Here is a 22,297-nt window from a genome sequence, read left to right on the forward strand (position 1 = left end):
TGGCATATAGTACACTTAATAAAGTTGAACTTCTCTTATTATTCTAGAATTACTACCCATGAAATGTTAATGGTCGCCCATGGCAACTGGAAAATTATGAAAGATTTGAATCTAGATTCCTAGTGTTAAAATTACTTCATAAAAATTTTAGTTGGAATCAAGACCATCATAATACTAATAATATATTTATTAAGCATCAATTATATGCCATGTTCTCATACATTATCATGTATAGTCCTTACAACTCTTGTGAGGCGGTTCCTTTTTTCACCTTTCTCTTTCTCCAAACCTATTTCTTCTGTTCTGAGCATATAGCTGGAGACTAGATGGGCAGCCACCCTTACACCTAGGTGTGACCATGGAACTGAGTGGAGTTAAATGTGTGAGTCAGAGATTACGCTACTTCCAGGCTTGACCCACTAAAATCCATCATATGCCACCCCCTGTACTCTTTCCTCTTCCGTGGCAGCTTTGAAAATTACATGTTCAAGATAAAAGAGCTACAAAATAAAGGAGCCTAGGTTCTTCACTGCCTCTTAAAGGAAAGCCATCAGCAGATCAAGGGGAAAAAAAAACATTCTGAATTTTATGTCAGTGAGAAATCAACCCCTATTGTATTAAATTTCTGCCATATATTTTGTTAACAGCAGCTAATCTGACCTTAACTAATTCATTTAAGCTGTTAAGTAGTTTATCTAAGGACACACAACTTACAAGTGGGGACTAGGAATTCTAGGTCAGTTGTATGCCAAAGCCTGTGTTCTTATTCATTAAACTATACTGGCATCAAGCTTCACCTGAAAGAGTAGTTTGGTTTTAGCTGCCTAGCAAATTATGCCAAATAGTAAACAGTAGGACAGGTCTGAAATCTAGAAACATCTAAACTGGATCGTTTTTGGAAGCTAGTACATGAATCAGCCAATTTGTGAACCCTGGGAATTGACCATAGCTGTCATCAGATGGCCTCAGGCAATGCCAACTTATTAGGAAAACAATTCTGCCTTAAGAACCTGTCATTGATTTTCTGAAATTTGTTGTCTGTTTTACTTCTTCCTCTATGGGATATCGAATCAGTGATTTGTACATTTGGAGCCTCTAAAGAGGTTGGTAAACTTCTTTATAAACTCTTATAAATGTTCCATGGAGCTCCCACGCCTCAAATGGAGAATCAGAGTTGAGATTGGTCAGAGTGCAGGGAATATTCTCAAAGTGTGTACCTATGGTGGAAACTATTTGCTCAGATGGCTCACAAAGCCTTCTATCAGAGCCTTAACGAATAGGGCGGGCATAACTCCATTTGGTGAAACAGAAGCTTTATAGTCAAACTAAAAATGACACCTATAATAACAATAAAACTTGCATGGCACATACAGATAAATCTCTTTCAAGTGTATGGTTTCAGTGTCAATAAGCATTGAGATGATCTTCCTTTTATCAATAAGATTTCTAAGAATCAATGAAGTCGATTTGCCAAGAGCACAATAAACTAAGGTTCAAACATTGGCCTCCTAACTCCAAATCTATCACAAAACTATTTCAGCTCTCTCTATATAAATTCTCAAAGATGCTAGTAAGCTCACAGCAATGAAAATCAAAGGGGTTGATTCTTACACTTTCCACTGATGGAAGCTGACATATAAACTAAACAATATTGCCTACTAGTGAGGGTCTTTCAGACTCAGACTCTCCAAATCTACTAGAAGCTGCCGCTTTGCCTTGACAATTCTGTGGCTCATCTAAAATTCAATATGGCTTATACAACTAATTTTCTTCCTTCTACTCAGGCCTTGGCCTGGCAAACCAAAGAAACTTGGCAAAAGGCAAAATGGTTTTCTCTGCTCTGCATCCTCCCCCGAGGGGAATATTTACACATGCAAAGAGGAGCATCAGGTTTGTTCTTTTTAAAAGGCTCATTATCGCCAGTTCCATCTCCTCAGTACTAAACTGTGAATCCGTATTCCTACCTTACCATAGTATACAGTTTAAAAAAAAATCCGAAGATGAGCTAAAAATATCTGCGCCAAATTCAGTGCTTCTGTGAGAAGGCTAAGCACACAGGTGACATCCATAGTGACGACAGCGCCAACACTATATGCAACAAGTCATGTCCTGATGAGTTAATCACCCCAACTGAACATAAGTTCAGTGGAGGAAAACGATATGTTAATGCGTAAGACTTTGCTCTTTCACACATAAAATAAAACCCCAAATGAAGATTTAACGTTGTATGAAAATTTGTTCAAAGATAACTTTTACAGAGAAAAGGTACCGCTCACATTTGTAGATGAAGCTATTTCATAAATAAAATTTAATCTTACTTCATCAATTTTAAAGGAAAATAAAAAAGACTATTTAGCACACTTCTGTGTTCTTCCTAGTGAGCACAGATTAGTGGAAAGAGTTGATGCCCAAGGAAGACCTGAATATGAAATCCCTCTGTCCTCCTCCAACTGGTTATGCGGTAACGACCATGTTTATTAACGTCTAAGTGTCAGTTTCCATATATGTGACATTGGGAATAATGTTTATTTCTTCTGGGCTGTTTTGAAAATTAAATGAAGTCACACACATGCATATACACACACAGTGACTGAAGTAGTACCTAGTATATAATAAGTGTTCAGTAAATATTGGTTCCCTTTTCGCCCTGTACTGTAGAGGGTGGAATGAAGAAATGGGTGGAATAAAGAGAAAAAAATAGAAATAGCAAAATGTAGGATAGAAAACATTCTGAAATTCATTATATTTTTCATTACTCTAATTTTATAGACCCATGTAAGTGACTTTCAGTTACAACTAAAGATGAGAAAAGAGCAAGTGACTATAAAAGAGATAATATGAATTGCCTCAACCAAATAGGTGTTCATGTTGCTTTAAAAAATTAGTAGATATATAAAACCAATATTTCATGATAAAAAAAAATATAAACATTCAAAATCAGTGTGCAGTAGGAGAATTAAAATTCTTACTTCATCTGTTGTTGCTTAGGAAAACTCATTTTGGTTGGCTATTTTATTCATGCACCAGTGTGTGGCCCAGGCAGTCTGTAAGGGTTACATACCCAGAGGAAGCTCAAGGGTTCTACATGGGTAATTAGGAAGCTGGAGATACTTGGGGAGTTTCTGAAGAATAAGGAGGAATAGATGGAGAGACTACAAAGAGGAAGGGGAGAAGATACGAGAACACAATGATCAGAGAAAAGTTGGCTGAGAGATTCTTAACATCTGGGAAGTCTAATAGTGCATGTAAAATGTGCTGTTGTGCATCGTCATTCTTCACTGCCTCCAGCCTTCAGAAAAAGTCTGTTCTGCCCATTGCCTTCTGATAGTGGATACTGTATAGGGACAACTAAAAAAGCACAGAGCTCCATTTTACAACTGAGTTTCCTTTGAATGAATGAATGAATGAATGAGTGAATGAATGAATGGTAGTCCAAGCAGAAAGTTGCTAATTGGATTCTTGTCAATTATGGGCTAGGAGCTTGTGTCAGGATACCCAGCACCCCAAGGTTCAATATTTTTCTAGAAGAGCCCACAGGATTCAGCATTATTCAAGTGATTAAATTCCAGTCAAAGACATGACTAGGACCTGAGGGCAACTCTTAGAAACTGAGAGCAATCCCTGGCTATCAACTAGCATGAAAACAGGAACCTCAGTCCTACCACCAACAAGGATCTCAATTTGGCCAACAACCTGAATGAGCTTGGAATGACCTTGAACTTCAGATGAGAACACAGCCCTGTAGGCATCTTGATTTCAGCTTGGTGAGACCTTGACTAGAGGACTGCTATCTATATAGTGACCAAATTTCTGACCTACAGAATATATGAAATAATAAATAGGTATTTTTAAGACACTAACTTTGCGATTATCTGTTATACAGCAATAAAATACTCATAAAGCTCTCCCTCGGCCTCTACTGAGTCTTGTTTTTCACAATGGTATCATATAGCTCTTACCAGAGTATGCATATGTTTTATTATTACTCTTTTAAAGCTACAGAATTTTTAGAAGTTTGGCGCAGTCTTTGAATTCATCCTATGTTGTTTTGTTTATCTACTCTGTGCCAGAAGCCTATAATGTGATTCAGTATGTTTTCAGCTTCTCCCTGTTTCTACTTCATGTGCCCATGAGAAGAAAATCAAGAACAAGAATAATATTTACATTACTCAGGGAAGCGAAAAGTGATGTTCATGCTGACCAAGGGTGGGCACTCTGCCTGCCTTATTTCTTGTGCCCTGTAGACTTCGATTACAAATACTCATATTTCTTTCTTACCTTATAGCTGTTTTATGGCTGCAAGAATGCTCCCAAATACTACTCATTCTGGCCCTAGTAGTTTTGCTGGGAGGAAGCCCTCTATCTGTACCTCTGTGTCTTCTCTTCAGGGCCTGTGATACTTTAATAGCTAGCAAAATCAAAATGGTGAATGAAGTCAGATGTTAAATTTTCATGAAACATCTAAGATTATTACCATTTGGCATAATGATTGACATCAAAAATCAGCATGGAAAACAAGAAGTTAAAAATGACCAAAAATTATAAATTATTTAGGGAAAACAATGCAACTCTATTTCTCTACCTATTTTAATTTATGACACATTTCCCTAAAATGTCACGGAATGTGACCTAATTTGGAGAAAGGGTCTCTGCAGAGGTGATCAAGTTAAAACAAGATCAGAGTGGGCTCCAATCCAAGACAACAGGTATCCTTAAATAGAAGAAATTTGGACATAGAGACAGACGCACATGGAGAGAAAACAGTATGAAAAAGCATAGAGAGAAGACAGCCATTTACAAGCCAAAGACAAAGGCCTGGAACTGAACTTTCCTTCACAGCTCTTAGAAGGAACCCACTCTACTGACACCTTGATATTAGACTTCTAGCTTTCCAGAACTGTCGAGACAATAAACTTCCAATGTTTAAGTCACTCAGTTTGTGGCACTTTGTTAAGGTAGTCCTAACAAACTAATATAGCCCTCAACCTTTGTTCTACATATTCTTTGTCTGATAAGTCATTGTATTCATTCAACACATTAGCGCTCAATATCTATCTCCACTTCTTTCCCCAAGTAGACTATGACTTTAGCCTTCTCTGTACAGGAAATTTTATTCCTTCACTCTTTATGCTTTTTTAAAGCTCATTTTCTCATTGTGTTATGGTAATGGTTCTATCCCTGGACCTTCTCTAAGAACAAGCCCTGCAAAACATCCTTATAACTATTTGCTGAAACTGAAGGAAAAGCAACAGGTAAGAAGTATAAGTTTTGGTAGGATAGACAAATTGGAGAATCAGTGGGCAAATCAGTCAGGATTGATTATCGAGTCATGCCCCAAAGAGATAAGTTAGGAAAAATCAATTAGAGCATATTTTAAGGAAATGTTGGAGAAGTCTGAACCTCATCCTCCAGCCATGAGAAGTCACTGAAGAGATCTAGTTGTTGTTTTCCTCATTTGCCAGGAATGTTATATTTGAGTCTGTTGGGAAGAGACATTTGGCCATAATTTTAGACAATAGATAAAAAGAAATGTGTTCATGAAGATCAGATGAGGGGTAATGAAACAATCATGAGTTGAGGTATTAAAAACCTAGACAATAATAATACAGTAAAAATGGCGGGGGTGGGGGACTGATATATGTGAAAAATCTAATGAAGAAAGAAAAAACAAGTCTTTCTAAAGTGTAAGATCACCATGAGTTCTCCAGCTGGGAAAAGTAAAATTGATTCACCTAAAGAGATAAGAAAAATCAACAAAAAATATGTAGATTATTACTCTGAATAATGTAATAAGTTGTAACAGTGACCTAAGAAATTTAATAGTTGCTAATAAAACATTTTTGCTTAGTAGGTATAGTTTAAAAATCTCTTCTCAGATAAAATATTTAGAGTCCAATAAAGTTTGGAGTGTTTAAATGTTGAGTTGTTATTTGTTAAAATCATATGCAAAGAATTTAACCTCTGGGAAAGGCGAGGTTTACTGTTTCCTTCAGAAAGTGAAGAAAAATGTAATTTCTCTTTTTATCAAGAGAAGAACTTAATTATGCTTACTTTGTGTTAACTGAATAAGTATTCCTCTAGGCAATTCTGCCATGTGAGTGTGTGCTCATATGCACTAACACACTCTATTTACACACAATCATATAAGTTTTGCTAGAACTACATTATAAATGACTCTTTTTTGCAGAACTCTGTAGGAGTACCATAAGGCTTAGGAAATGTTAAATTATAACCTAAATAATTGCCATGAATCCATTTAACTCCATTGCTTCTAAAGAATCAAATTTAATATTAACTACACTGCCTTAAAATAGAAATACATGAGCAACAGGGCCAGTTTTACAATGAGAAGACAACCTTTGCTGACCCTCACATATTTCAATCGATCGACAATGTTAATATCAGTAAGGTTTATGTAAGTCCTTATTCACTTTCTCTCACTTTCTTCCCTTGGATTCGTTTAGTGCAAATAAAATGTAGAAGATGACAACTAAAGAAAAAAAGAAAATCTACACAAATGTCAGAGGTAACAGAGGATTTGGGGGGAAAAAAATGGGAGCCAACTTTATACCAGGCTACCTGGTTTAAGTGTAAGCATCAAAATTCTGAACATATTTTGAAAGGTGTTAGTACTTGAAGTGTGACAAAGCAATATATACCACCAAAGCCATAACATCATAATTTGTTATTATATGACATCCCTAAATCTCAGATCATTTGGATATTACCTCCCCAGATACAAAGTCTCAAGCTTTTTGCAATTTTTTTTGGCTCAGCTCCATGTCTCAACCTTGGCCAGGCAGGTACAGAACCTACTGCAGTCTACAAATGAAATTCTTCTTACTTTAGGGGAAAAATATAAAAAGAAACAACCTTTGAAAAATGCTGATGAAATGTAACTTTTCCCCATAATAACTTTCTGGCATTTATGACAAAGATTTTCTGTTGCTTACAACTTCCAATGAATTTCATTCTTGGCTTAGTTACAACCTAAAAAACTGACAGGGGAGGGATATATTAATATATCTTTGAGTAGTGAGGGAGTTGTTTTTCAAGTGAGACTGAGGCCATGAGTGTTTGGAACACCTCATACTTCAATGAAATCCAATTTTCTCTTACAGGTTTTACTCAGTAGCAAGAAGGCACTCTTATTGCAATGCTTAGATTCCAACAGCATCTATAAAAGACACTCTGCAATGATGTTTAGGGGTTTTCGTTCCTAACAAATGTACTTTCATCTCGTCCAGTTCCAGTGCATTCTAACCACTGAGGCAGGACCTCAGGCTCTTAATGGTTTGTAGAGAATTTTGTTACCAGTAGTTGTACATATTCTTCATCTATGAACTCTCTGGGTTTTGTGGAAACACACCGCCAGGGCTTTGCTGGCAAACTGGAATATTTTATAGCGAGGGATTAGATTGTAGAGAAGAGGATTTCAATAAGGTGATATAGCATGTAAGATTAGAAATATGAACATTTTCTGGTTGAGAGATAGTAAAAGTTTCAAGGATATTCATTAATTCAACAAATACTTATCTATTGTACGTCAGGCTTTCAAATAGCTCCCTTCTTAACCATGAAGTCACCCTATATAACAGGGGTTGGAAAACTGTACCCTTTTTATTAAAAAAAGATACTGGGAAAAAAATCAAACATTAAAGAGGTTGTTTATAGTCACTGAGGTATCTTGGTGGTGTGTGTGTGTGTATTATTATTATTATTGTTGTTATTGTTTTTATTATTGTTTTTATAGTTATTATTGTTTTAAAAATTTACTAAAAGTCAAATATAGAAAGAGCTTGAGAGAACTTGAGTCTCCCTAATAAAACACAATTTTCTGTTCAGAAAGAATAACTTTGTTTGTTAGTATGGATGTTAGGGCATCCTGTTTTAAATCCCAGCTTTAGGAAAGATGTCACAGTAGGTCTTGCTAGCAAATAGTCCACTTTATGGACCCTCCACAGTTAATTACCAACAGCTAACTGCCATATTCATTAAGGTTCTACTGCAGGTTTTAATATGGCTGAAAGTTAATTAAATCTGAATTTACTTAGGCCCAAAGCTTATTCTCTATACTGTACCTACAGGGAAACTCACCCTGATTGAGGGATGAACCTCATTTACTTGGCACTAAATCTATGTCAAATACAATTTAATAACTTTATAGAATCTCAGTAAATTCCCACAATAACCCCACAAGGTACATATTATTAATATCCCTGTTTTAAATATATGAAAATTAAGGTCATGGCTAAACAGCTATTCTGTGGTAAAGCTTGGATTTTAATTCAGCAATACTCTGTTCACAGATGGTTTTCCTGCATCTGACATTGGACACCTTGCTACTATACTAGTTGTGCAGTTTGTTGAACAAATCGTCGACCTTAAAAAGGGAAATTAAATAAAGACAACGAAGGTAAGATTACCAGTGTCATTTTATCCTAGAATATAAAGGCCACTAATTCAGAGTCAGTCTAAAGAAGTTTTCCAGAAATTTGTGAGTAATCACATACTAACAGTTTAATAAAAAGTTGACCAAAATGCACCATCTTTCACTAGCAGTAATCTTGCTGCATGGCACATGATGAAGTAACTGTCTCTGCACCCTAACTATTGGGCATCAATGGCAGGAGTGAATACCAAGAGTGAGGAAACATTTTGGCCTATAACTCTGTTGGTCTTAAACAAATAGTAAGATATTTCTCCAGAAAAAAATGGGTTTGTTTAAGAACAACAAATAATTGCAATTTGACATATGCAGTCTAATGGCAAACCAAGCACAAGCCCAGAGAACAAGATGTTTTTTAATAGAGAAAAGGGGGAGTTAAGAGAGGCTGTTGTAGACAAAGAGTCCATTGAAGGAAATTGGGAGCTCAAAGTGAGCCTTTTCATTGGCTGAGAGTTTGCCAGGAGAGAAGATCCTCCTTCTTCCTGCTGGGGTAATTGACAGTGAGCAGTAAGACATGAGGGCTCCCCCTACAGGCCCTCCTAACTTCAGTTTGAATAAGGCTTTCTGTTTATTAATGTTTACATTTCTCCCTTTTGATCAAGATTTTTCTCTGAAAGCAACACTGGTCAAGAGTCAGTTGTTTTCAGATTCAGTGTTATTCGGTTCCTCTGTGCCAGGAAGGACCTTTTCTGGGTGTCATGTTCCATGTCAGAGGGAAAGTACACAGTCTGAAAATCTACTGTGGTCACATTTGAGTGACAAGGAAGGGTATGAGGGAGATCTCTGAGGCATTTCCCATCTAAAATCTGTATCTTAGAATAGTGGATATGGCAAAGGTATGCTCAGAACAGAAAGAATTAAACAAGCACTTCAGGAAGACACAATGCAGGAGTAAAATGTGAAACAATTAAACAGCATTGTTCTCTCAAAAGAAACTGAAACAAGATGTCTTCTTGATAACGCAGCCTGTAGGTTGCAAATTCGGAGACTATAAATTTAGATAAGAATCCAGAGTCAGTTAGTGAATAGTCTATGATGAAAGAGAAACTTCTATGAACATCGAACCTTCTAACTGGTCTGGCCTGAATGTCTCAGGATAGCTTTCACATCAGATGTTGTTTGCTTTAATTTCTGGAAATCTTCATCTTCAGGTCACCATATGATGTGCAGGTCCAGTAAGGGCTAGGTGCTTTCTTTGGATGTGTCACATGAATCTAGGCTTCTACTCCCTGGAGTTTGGTGGCACAAGAAGTGAGCAGTACCTGAGAAGGCTCTTTCCAGTGAGGTTGAAGAGGCTCTCCTTTTACCAGTCGTAGATCAAGAGAAGAAGGGGCCAGATGCATTGGATGTCCTGTGACTATCTGAAAGGGTAAGAGTTTATGAGTTCCAAAGCAGGTAGAGCTGAGATTGAGAAGGACAAGTGGCAGTGCATTCAACTAAGGTATTTGGAGGGTCTCTACAAATTTTACCAATTGATTCTTAATAATGTGGTCAGTTTATTTGATTATACCTGAAGATCGAGGGTGGTGAGTGTGGTGAAAGTGTTGTAAAAATGGCCAAACAGCACAGACTTCTGAAGCACTCGACCAGCAAAGTACGTTCTCCAATAACTAGGGAGTTTGTGAGTTTCCACAGGTAAGGACAATGTTTTCAAAAGAACTCTATTCACAAAAGAGGTAGTAGCCTATCTACAAGGGAAAGCTTCAGTCCAATAAGAAAATATGAAGACCATGCCTAAAACATATTTATATCCATGAGACAGGGCAAGCTGTATGAAATCCATTTGCCAAGACTTGCATTATTTTTCAGGCAATTTAAAATGACCAGGAATGGTGCAAACAGGCTTCCCTGGGTTGTGCTTTGGACAAGTAGGACATGTGGGGTAGGTACTTTCTGCAACCTTATTAATATTTCCCCACCAATATTGACTCATGAATGTTATCATTTTTGTCAGTGGATCAATGGTTTGATGAACATACAAGTGTTAGAATTGGGAATTTTAGAGGCTTCAGCAAGACTGGGTTGTTATTTGGTCTGAACAAGAGCTTTCTCTTTTTATCAAACCAACAATTGTTAGATTTCTAATCTTGTTTTTCCTTCTCTGAGCCCAATGTTTGGGCTACTCTAGCCAGTTTTTCTAAGTTATCATTTGGGGAAATATCCCTTTGGACCTTGACAGAGATTTGACTGCTGCTATTTCCTTTAAAGGCAACATTCCTTCTGGAAGGGTCGACAAGGTGATTTCCTTTAGCTTCCAGAGGGTCAAGTTTGGAACACCCTGGGATCTTAATAATAGCCAATTCACCAGTAAAAGTATAGTGATCAATCGTTCCTGGACATGCAGGCCATTTTAAATTTTATTCCCTTGGAAGTAAGAAACCCACGTTGCTTCCACAACACTCCAAAACTATGAGCTACTCTGAAAGCATATTTACTATCGGTATAAATGTTGGCAATTTTGCCTTTGGCAAGAGTATGGGCCTCTGTGAACACATAATTCAGTTTGTTGGGCTGTTGCAGCCAAAGGCAAAAGTGCTGCTTCAATTACACAAAAGAATGTTGACATTGCATATCCAGCACAATATTTGCCATTATCACCTTTCACAGAAGAGCCATCAGTGAACCCTGAGAAGTCAACATTATTCAAAGGAGTTTCATGCAGACCATGCCGCTGGATCAGGAGGTTGATCCATCAGCATTAAGTACTTATGAAGGTCTTCACTGGGAACAGAGAGAACCACAGAGCTAAGGTTATTACAACATGAAAGAGTTATGTGAGGAGCAGGTAACTAAAGGATTTCATAGGAGGTGAGCTAGCTGACTGAAAAATGTTGAGTGTGATGAGAATTCAAGAGGGCTTTCCTTCATGGGATACAGAGATGGTTAAAGGGTATTATTCAACAATGATTTCCTCAGTGGCCTTAACCAAAAAGGCAGTGGCAGTCATGGCTGTAAGGCAAGAAGGACATCCACATCCCACAGGGTCCAGTAGATGGCTATAATATGCTATGGCTCCCATGTTTTGAGGTGAGTACCCCAAGAGCATTCCCTTTTTTTTCATATACAAAAAGGAAAAAGGGAATCTGGTTAGAATGCTCAAGGGCAAATGGGTTCATTAAATTCTACACTAAGACTTTAAAGGGCAAGTCGTCCTATCCTTCCTATAAAATTGGATTGGGGTTGTTTTTTACTAAAACATACCGAGATTTGGCCATAAAAGAAAGATTTGGGATCCGGTTTTGGCAATAACCAACTCTCCTGAGGAACCTTCACAGTTAATGCTTAGTTTTGGGTTTGGGGAAACTTAGGATACCATGAAGCCTATTTGGGTCTAGGTGCAGTCCTTTTTCTGATATCTGATACCTCAAATAGCAAACCTGGGTTTGTGCAAATTACAACTTTTTCTTGGCAACCTTATGTCCCTTAAAGGCTAAAAGCTTTAGTAAGTGGATGATGTCTTCCCTTGAGAAGACTTGGGAGGAAGAGCAAAGATGCAAGTAATCCACATATTGCAACAAAGTAGAACCCCTAGGGAATTTAAAATCATCCAGACTAGCGTTCAGGATTTGTGAGAAATAAGGACTCTTGGTAAAACCCTCAGGCATTACCATCCAGGTGAATTATTTTCCTTCCAAAGTGAAGGCAAAAAGGTACTACTAGCTTCAACAACTGAATGCTAAAGAATGCACTAGATAAATCTATTACAGCAAGAATTCACTTTCAGTTGGGATGGATGTTAGTAGCATTTGAGAGTTAGAAACAACACGGTGGCAAGGGATAACAATGTTGTTTATTGCTAGGAGAAATAAACCTTTATCAATGGCCCTTGGGTTTTCTCACAGGTGAACAGGAGTATTACCCAGACTATTGCAAGGGATAATGAGACCCTCAGTCTTGTAATCTTCTATTATGGGCTTTGTGCCTTGAAAGACTTCTTTGTTTACAGGGTATTGACTGATTTTGGAAAGAGGTTTTTAGGAATCCATTTGAATCTTGATAGGAGATGCACTGTGCAGTCTACCAATATCATTTAAAGATTTTGACCATAACAATTAGCCAATCCAATAGGGACAAATGATCGGCGTTTCCAGAGTCAGCTACAGTGCCATCAGAATTGAAGCAAATAAAAGATGCTGAAGGGCCATTTAATTCAGATGATTGACTATTTTGATATTCTAGAAGTATTTTTCCCTTTTGAGAGAAAGAAATTCTGCCATGATACTTTTCTAAGCAATCTTGGCATAGTAAACGAATAGGGGTGGAGGAACTAAGGAGAAAAGGGTGACTATCTCTTAAAGGGCTCAGAGACAGGCGCAGAGACAGTAACCTGTTGCGGTTTATTAGAGATCACCACTATCGAACTGCTTTAGTACTCTGAGGCTAGGGCTGCTTTATAGCAGTGAGGTTGAGTGCCAAGAGTATGGGTTCAGTGTTAACAAGGACACAGAGAGATCCATTCCCAATCTGGAAAGTGCTTTCTCCAAGCCAATTATGAGGGAGGATTGGGAAAATCCTCTGTGGGTCTTTGGAGCCTTCTCATTAGGAATTAGCAGGACGTTGGAAAGGGTGGTTAGAAGGCTGAAGGTATCGAGCACTTAAATATGTGACAATCTCTTTTCCAATGTCGTGGCTTTTTGCAAAAATAGAAGAAACAAGGAGGTTTTTGGCTTCATACAGGGCCTTTCATTTGCCAGAGTTGAAAATTAATTTTAGCGGTCTTCCTTTTAGGTGACTGATCTAGGGTGGGAGCGAGCTGATTTGCCAAAATAACTAAATCTACAGTGGACGTAGTTTCCCATTCCTTCCTGGTCCTTTTTATTAGAAGAAAAAGATCTCAGTTTTGCTCGTTAATAAACATGGATTAAAAACTACTCAGGTGGATTCAACATTTGAAGGAAGGCCAGAATTTCCTTTGAAAACAATCTGAAGTCAATTATAATAGTCATAAACAGATTCATCAGACTATTGTGAGCAAGTCTGAATTTTATTCCAATCAACAGGCTTTGGGAAAACTACTGTAATTGCTTGGTGAAAGTCTCTAGCGAACAATCTAGCATTTTGCCAAAAGTTAGGAGTTTGTTTTTCTAAATCCCTTTCAGGATGTTCCCATCAGGCAATTTTCATCCAATGTTTAGCTTGACCCTCACAAACAAGCATGTGGACCAACTGATATAAATCTCAGAAACCAAGTTTATAAGTTCGAATAACTATGTTAAATTCTTCAGCAAACTTATGGGAGTCCTTGGAAGTATTTAGGAAATTCTTTAACTATCACTAGCAATTCAGTCTTAATCCAAGGAACATAAGGATCCTCAGAATGCTTAACTTTAAAGGGGCAGATTCTGATGGGTTCAGAGGAGGAGGGAGTGGGGAGAGGCTTGGAGGTGGGGAAAGAGAGCACTGTGGGCGGAGCCTAAAACAAGGAAGCCAAGACGGAGAAACATGAAGGTGTTGCAGGCAGACCCTGAGACAAAGGAGTTGCGGGAGGTGAACTTGAGGCTTTGAGAGCCATTTTGTCTTAGTTTGCCTCAGTTAATCAAAAAAATTTATTTCACAGGGAGGCAATTTTAGAATCCTGCTAACATTTGGAAGTCTGACAATTCCAATCGAAATAGGTGTTCCATTCAGTTTTGACAATTTCAGAGCTATGGTTGTACAATTCATTTTTAAGAAAAGTAAGTTTGAGGAGTTCAAAAGTTCTTTGTAATGGCCATTGGTGTACTAAATTACTTTTGGTCAAATTGGTCCATTTAGTTAGAAATGGACATGATGAGGGGCAGTGATTTCTTAAACATAAGATCAGAGGGTCCCAGAAGAGGTGGGAGTGCCTTCACAGTATTTAGATAACTGGAACTCCATTTTTCCAAGGCTTTTTTTCTATGTCAAATGTCTAAGCAGCTTGCAGGCCAAATACCAGCATAGTTCCATTAGGAACACTCTGATTTCAAAAAATCAGAACGAAGACTGAACAGCATAGTTCCAGCAGAAAAGCCTTCTTCCAAAAGAGTCAGGCCAAAGGCTGAATGGCACAGTTCCAATGGGACAGTCTGGTTCCAAAAGGCTAGTACAGTTTCAGTAGAAACTGCCCAATTTCAAAAGAAATTGAACCAAAGGCTAGCACAGTTCCAGTGGAATAGCCTGATTTCAAGAAAGTCTGGTTGAAGTGTACTTGCCGACAAAATAATGCCTCAACCAGAAAAGGACAAAGCCTTGAAATGATCCGAAATAAAGCTTGAAAAGCTTCAAAACGCAAAGAGAGTGGAAGCTAGGATCCAGAATAAAGACTTACCTTCACATTCCAGGGTCAGAGAGGAAGCGGTGAGCTCAACTGACTCTGTGGGTACTGCACCTGTTTGCTCACCAGCCTCACAGTTGTCAGGAGGCCTTGTTTGGATTCCCGTGTGAGCCGCCAATAATGCTGACCTTAAACAGATAGTTTTTTAAACAAATAGATATTTCTCCAGCAAAAAGGGTTTATTCAGGAACAACAAACAATTCCAATTCGAGACATATGATCTAATGGCAAACCACGTTCAAGTCCAGAGAAGAAAAGAGAGAAACGTTTGCCTTTTTTATACAGGAAAGAGAGAGTTAGAAGGTGTTGTAAACAAAGAGTTCATTGGAGGAAACTAGGAGTTCAAAGTGTGCCTTTTCATTGGCCGATCTTTCAGTGGCTGGGTGGTTGCCAGGAGAGAAGAAGATCCTGCTTTTTCCTGCTGGAGTAGCTGAGTAGAAAAATATCTTCCTGTTGGAGATGGGAAGTATATCTCTTCTTGTTTGTGGTAATTGACAATGAGTGGTAAGACAGAGGACTCCCCCTACAGGCCCTTCTAACTCCAATTTAAATCACGTTCCTGTTAATTAATCTTCGCAACTCTATTCATAGCAATAACGATTATTTAATTTGCCAAAAAGGTTTAGATATTCTTTGAGAAAATGGAGCATTTGACATTCTATTTATTTTGTTTGTTGCGTTTTTCGTTTTGATTTTGGTCAAGAGAAGTTATGTCGATATTGTCAGATAAAATTAGCAAAATTTTGAAGTTTAATCAATAGTAGGATATGTAGCTCTGTGCATGATTTCTTTTCTTTCTGGCATTTTTGTCAGAAGAAACTAAACAGGGCTTTGCTCTCACTACGATTCATTCCAATTCCTTCTCTTCACTTCTTTCTCTTCTCGGCACCACCAAATTACTGTAGAGGATGACAAGGCCACTGGATCTAAATACACTGTAATCATATTGCATCAGAAATTTTAAGTAAAATTGAGCTGTAACATCTTAGAAATATCCAGAGATTTGGCTCTCAAGGAAACCATGTTTTCTCTCTTATGAATGCCAAGATGCCTGCAGGAGAGCAAAAGAAAATCTGCTAACGCAGAGACTTAAAGGACCAATATAAATGATGATGGTTTTTCTTCCTAGGGAAGAAAACTTCTTGTGAGTTTTCCTTCTACGGAACAGAACGGTGTGGAATTCATGCTGTTACTCCCTCCTTTTCCTTGAATTCTTCAGGAAGTTAGTATTTCTAACATGTTACATAAAACAAGGGTCTATTGACCTGCCTGTAATGGTTGCAGGAGTTTGTAACTTGTTTTACTAAGCAGTACGTGTACTCAGCTGAGGATCAGCAGAAGCTGCTAGCTTTATTAGCATTCAAGCTGAGCTTCTTCAATTACTAGGAAACATAGCAAATCAATGCTCACAAAAATGCCCCGATACTCATCTCCACCTCTACCTCCACCTCCACCTCCACTCACAACACCCTCTATAGTTAACAACTGTCTGCAAAATGGAAACAGATGCTCTGAAAAGCTCTTTCTACACACACACGCACACACACACACACACACACACACACACACACACACACACAATTTTCTCCAATATCCCACACTGGAGACCAACAAGAAATCAAACCGCTGAAGAGAGCCCCTTCAAGATGGGAGGTGATGAAAGGATTGATTTACAGTTTCTGAAGGAATCGCTCTCTAAGAGATGAGCTGTGCTCTAAGCCAATGCAGTCGTTCCATGTTCTTTGTGCCATAACTCATATTCCAAAACCTATGTCCTTTCTGCTTAACCACAGCAAAGCCAAGTAGTGTTCTCTGCTGAAAAGTCATTACATCTTCAAACTCTGAATGCAATGGGAATCTTCTTGCTGAAAACAGCAGCAACTTAGTTCGACTAACACTGGCTCTGGTCACTTGCAGTTCCTTTTCATAAATACATGGAAAACACAGAATAAAGAAAGAATTTAAGGTTGTTAAGACTTTAGTGGGAGTCGAGTAGTTTTTCTGCTTTTACATGATCTGACAGATGGCTGGAAACCCTGATGAGAGCTTCAGATGCAGAGATTTCATCATCAAAGATCTAGTTCTGGCAACCATTTTCCAACCCCACCTTCATTTACATGAAATTCTTGTATTTTAATCGTAAACTATCAACTTTGACTTATTTGATTGTTTTGCATTTTCATTTTTATGACCAAATATTTGCATTTCAAATATCAAAATGATAATAACAACAATGAAAACAACAACACTGAGGTTCTCAGCTCATTTTAAATAAAAATTATAGGTTTTTATAATGTAAATTTATCTTGTGGTCCAGCTGCCTGGTCAAGAATGTCTGTTTCAAAATGATTTCAACTTTTTGTGCGTGTAGAGAGTAATTCATCATATTTTATTCTCTCTGGACTTTCTACTGGCTTTCTTTACTCCAAGGTTGAATTACATTCATCTAAAGATGAGGAAATTTAAAAACCTAGCTCATTTGTAAATTGGGAGTTGCCTGCCAACAAAAGCCGTATGTAATCTCCAATACTGATTTTAATCAGTAGTTTCAACTTTTTACTAAGTAAACCTTTATGCCGGAGTGCTCATGGAGAATCCTGAAATATTATTAGCGTAATTGTGCAGCCCTGAGGATTAAGAGTAGAACAGATCTGGGCTTAAAAGTCCATCCAGCTCTGCTGCTAACTGTGTGTGACCTTGAGCCAGCTGCTTCATTTATATGAACCTCAGGTAGTAGCTCTCTCATTTGGTTTTTGTGAGGATTAAATAAGCTAAGGCATGAAGAATGCATTAATGCCTGAAACATGATGAGCACTCAATAAATATTACTTAATGTTATCCTTGCCCCTAAAGCTCTCAAAGAAACAGAATACATGTCATTTATAAAGAAACAAAAACTAGACTGGCACTAGACTTCTCATCAGAAAAATTCTGAGGCTAACAGACAGTAAAGCAATACTTTCAAGTTCTGAGACGATGGAATTTTTAACCTAAAATTCTATATCCAGCCAAATTTTAAATAAGGTATGTGTATGTGTACCAGTCACGAACCACCAGGAACATACCTCTGGTCAAACAAGATACAATGTATTTATTCTTGCTGCAGGGAAAAAAAACTTAACCTGTGGGGAAATGTGGGCATCTCTGTAAGAGAATAAGATAATTCTTGTTATAGAATTTAGACTTGTGTTGAGAGATTTTGGAAAAGAGTGCAAGGAAGTAGGCTTTGCTTTAATTTGGGTGCTGTCAGTAGGTGAGAATAAGAGTCAGGAGAAATGGAACATGTGGGTCTAAAGTTTAACTAGTATGGAAGCAACAGTCACTCATATTAACAGTCTTTCATATTAGCTAGAGCATTTTTATGGTTTGCTCTGTGTTTGTGCTATTGTCTGTGGTCAGACATGATTACAAATGATTCTGTTTTTTATTTGCTCCATCATGGTTGCAGAGTTTCCGTGTCTGATGTTGGCGTTCTGTGAAATTGTTTATGTTCACAGAGAGCATCATTGTTAGCACCAGGCCTGCCACCAGCTGACAGCACTTATTCCTTCTCAGTGGAATGGAAAAATAAGGACATTTTCACACATGTAAAAACTCAGATATTTTACCTTACATAACATTTTTTTTCCCTAAGAAGTTACTTAAAGATGTGCTAAAGCAAAAACAATGGAGTGAACCAAAATAAAGGAAGATTTAGAATTCAAGCCATATTGGCACCAACCCAGAAAAGCTGGGCAGCTGTTCCAGAGAAAAACCAGCCCAAACCAGAAAGAGGATAAGAGACTTACTAGAGAGAAAAGAAAGCAAAAATGATTCAAAAGAATAGCTGGCTGGAATATAGAATTGAAAATATAGAGGCTATGATGCATTCATACAGTGCAAGAAATAAAAAAGCAAATTACTACATAAAGCAAATATAATTAAAGTACATTATTTAGCTATACCTTGAGTAGTTAAATAATGCTAATACTTTTTATAAATTTCTGTTAGAGGTAATTTCTAGATAACGATTAGAAAACGTCAGTGTGAATTATAGAATGCATACATTTTCAGCCTTGACAGAATAAAAACAAATGTTCAGATGATAGAGGTCTACAGTAGGAAAAAGGGAGAAGAGCTGAAGGAAATAGTAGGGGCAGTATCATCAGTCTGCAAAGCGGGATTTAGAAGGATCTAAAACAATTTGATGGAATAAGAGATAATAGTGTTATTAGATTACTCAAAGTTACACAGTAATCAAAAGATCTAAAAACCAGTTGTATAACTCTGTTAGAATGCAAAGCGATGGTATAATGAGGCAAATCCTCTTTAATCAGAATAAGAAGTATAAATTGGTCAATAAATAAACACCAACATAGGCATATTTGTTTAAAAGGTGGAAGTAACAATCAGAGGATTCTGAAGGAGCCAAAGAGTTCCAAGTAGTCACCTTTAAGTAGTGGGTCTAGCATTAGAAAGGAATGCAGCTGGGGATGGGTTGTCTTCTTTCTAAATCTTTTTCTCTATTGGATTTTTTTCACATACACAAATTATTTTATTAAAAGTTAATTTTAAAAAGCAAAAGAATTAGTTATAAAATGAGCATAGTCATTGCTTAATAAATATGTATTGAATAAATTAATTACTCTAAATTTTTCATTAGAAGTTGCTTTCTAATCCTACAACTTCTGAGTAACTAATACCATTAACTTTTGCAATAAATTATCTTCCTGTTTATCCATCTGACTTGCACCAACCTGAAGATCAATGAATCCAGGACTTTGGTCACATGCCACATCATACAGCTGAGTGCAGAATCCAACACATGTGGAGAGAGAGCAGCGCCCCCCCACCACCACCTCATCCCTACCCACTCAGGGCCTGCAGGGATCTGCACTGGGAATGGTGAGTAGACACTTGTGCCTCTTCTTTCCACTGATGCCCTCCAGTGGCCCCTACCATTGTTGGCACTTAGATCCCAGGGATTCACTGAAGCACGAGGCCACTATACAGAAAAATTCCGAAAGTCCAAATGTAAGATTACAAAGTGTATCTCTGAAAGTGGGAATGGGGTTTCTTTGTGGAGCTACTTGGTACAGTGGTGGTCGTTTTTGACCACCCAGTATCAATTTTCTCTTCCTAAGAACATCCCTGTTCATTAGGAATCAACTTTCCCCCACTGGGTTCACTTTGGTAGAAATGTAATGGGAGAAGCTGATCATCCCTAGCAAAGGAGGAGGTTTATGACCCAAGGTCAGTCACCAGGAAGCTCTTCCAGGAAATCCAAATTTCCAGCAGAAGAACCAGGTCACCCAGGTGCCAGCCCACCCAGCTCTTCAAAGAACACTGCTCCTGAAAGAAAGCATTGTTATCTTCCAGCATCCACCTTTCTGGGGTGCTTGATATCTGCCTGTTTCTAAGATTGAGTCTGCACCCATCAATCCTGTGAGACCAGGTGGTCTGGAATGAGTTAGTTTTTGCTACAGAGAATCAAAGAATCCTAACTGGGTCGGCAATGTAAAATGATACTTAGGTACTATTAGAAACTTTAACCAAATGGAGAATAATGACTTCAACAAAGTAAAGATGATACTTAATATATGAACATAAAAAGGAGAAAAAGTGTGATTTATTTTCTCAGTGTATGAGGACAGATGACATCCACATGTGTGTTTTTATGCAGGACAGAACTAGAGACAGGAAGGAAGAGGAAAAGGACTGTTTGTTGTTCTTGGGTGTACCTGGCCTTTTGTGCAATCCTCCATGTGCTAACTAGCATTCCAGAATGAAAATGGAATGCAGTGTGTGCCAATGACATTACTGTAGAGAATCATTCAAATCCATTTTGCTCTTTAAAAAAGGGATCCAAATCATTTGAAATTATAGAAAATTAACCACCTCAAGTGATAAATCACTGATACAACTCACAACTTACCGCATGACGCCAGTGGGTTTTAACACTGAATTTAAGGACTGTGATCTTAAATGAGATGGGTAAATATTTTTAAATCATCTCTTAAAACTAATCCCATAGTGAGGAATAAAGAGGGTAGAAAGAAATTAAGCTTCCATAGTCATCTAATCTACAACTGCTTTCCAAAGAAGAAGGTTGCGAGGCAAGACCGTGGCGACAGAATAACAGGTAAAATGACAAATTGGTAGATGGGTGTGGGGAGGTACATGAGTGGGAAGAACGAGAAGGTGGTATGTAAAGAGAAAGGAAGATTTAAATATATTACACAGGGAGAGAGGATTGAGGGTTGCAATTATAAATGAAGAAAACATAAAGGGGCTACTGAAGACTCTAATAAGTAGATATGATGCAAATAGGAAAAAACAGAGGTGATAACAGTTCAGCCGGGAGTATTTGAAGATGAGGGAGACAGATAACACTTTCCAGAGTACTGATATTTTTAAATTATATTTTTCAGGTTTTGTATAATAAAAGGAACAGAAAAAAAGTGAACCTTAAATTAGATGTTATAAAATTTGAGGGATCACATTGTAAATTCAAAGGAACTATGTTACAATTCATCAAAAAGACAAGCAATAGTGTGTTCTGAATAATATAGCCAATCGAAATAAATTCTCATTTCAAATAAAACACAGACTTAGTATAGATAAATAAAACACAAACTTAATATAGATAAATAAAACACAAACAAAAATAAAATTTTTACTGTATTCCAAGTTTGAGAAATAGTTTCAGAGACTTATGAATAAAGATTTGTGAGTAACTCACTTAACTTTTTTTTTTTTAACTACAAGATGAATTCTGAATTTGGCAAACAGGTGAACAGTCTCAGAAAATAACACTTTAAGACTTTATTCAATTTATCTGAATAGGCTTGAAAATCGTCTGGCGGTCTATCAAATGAATGGCAACAAACAGTGATATTGTGGGTGCCTGATGAGGGCTCCTCAGGAACTGATATTAATTCAATCTCACTGAATGTACAAACACAACAGCACCCTCCCCAAGCCAATAACTGAACAGAAATTACATTTTCAAAGTCCCTAGTAGTCTAGAGTATCAGCTTTATTATATTTAAATCAAATAGGTTTTGGGTTTTGGTAACAATTTACCATTGTTTAAGGTTAAAAAAAAAAAAAGAAAGAAAAGAAAATGAAAAAACTTCAAGAAGGCAGGCCTCCAGCAAAAAGTAAATTTAATAAGTAAAATTTTCTTTACTTACCTTATTTGTTTCTGTTCACTGATGGAATGTAGGTAGGAGAGAGAAAAGGGAAAGAAACTCTCTCTCCAGCTTCAGAAGAAAGCCCAGAAGGGGGGCACATGGGATATATCAGGGGGCCCAGGTGAGGGACAGGAACCAGATATGTTCCTCAAAAATGAGTCCACTCCAGCTTCCCAGTCTCTGATGCCCATCGTTAGGAAATTGAAAATTTTACTTCCTCTGGTGAATTATGTAGCCAATTAAATAAATGTGATCGTTCTTCACACCTATTCATGTTTCTAAGACAATGGGATTTGACATAAGTGAGAAATACAATATATATCGCAAGTTGCATTAAAAATATTATCTTCTCCCCGCCCCTCGCCCCACTTTTTTTTT

The sequence above is a fragment of the Pteropus alecto genome, unplaced genomic scaffold, assembly GCF_000325575.1.
Source record: "Pteropus alecto unplaced genomic scaffold, ASM32557v1 scaffold5, whole genome shotgun sequence".
In the NCBI taxonomy this organism is placed as follows: Eukaryota; Metazoa; Chordata; class Mammalia; order Chiroptera; family Pteropodidae; genus Pteropus; species Pteropus alecto.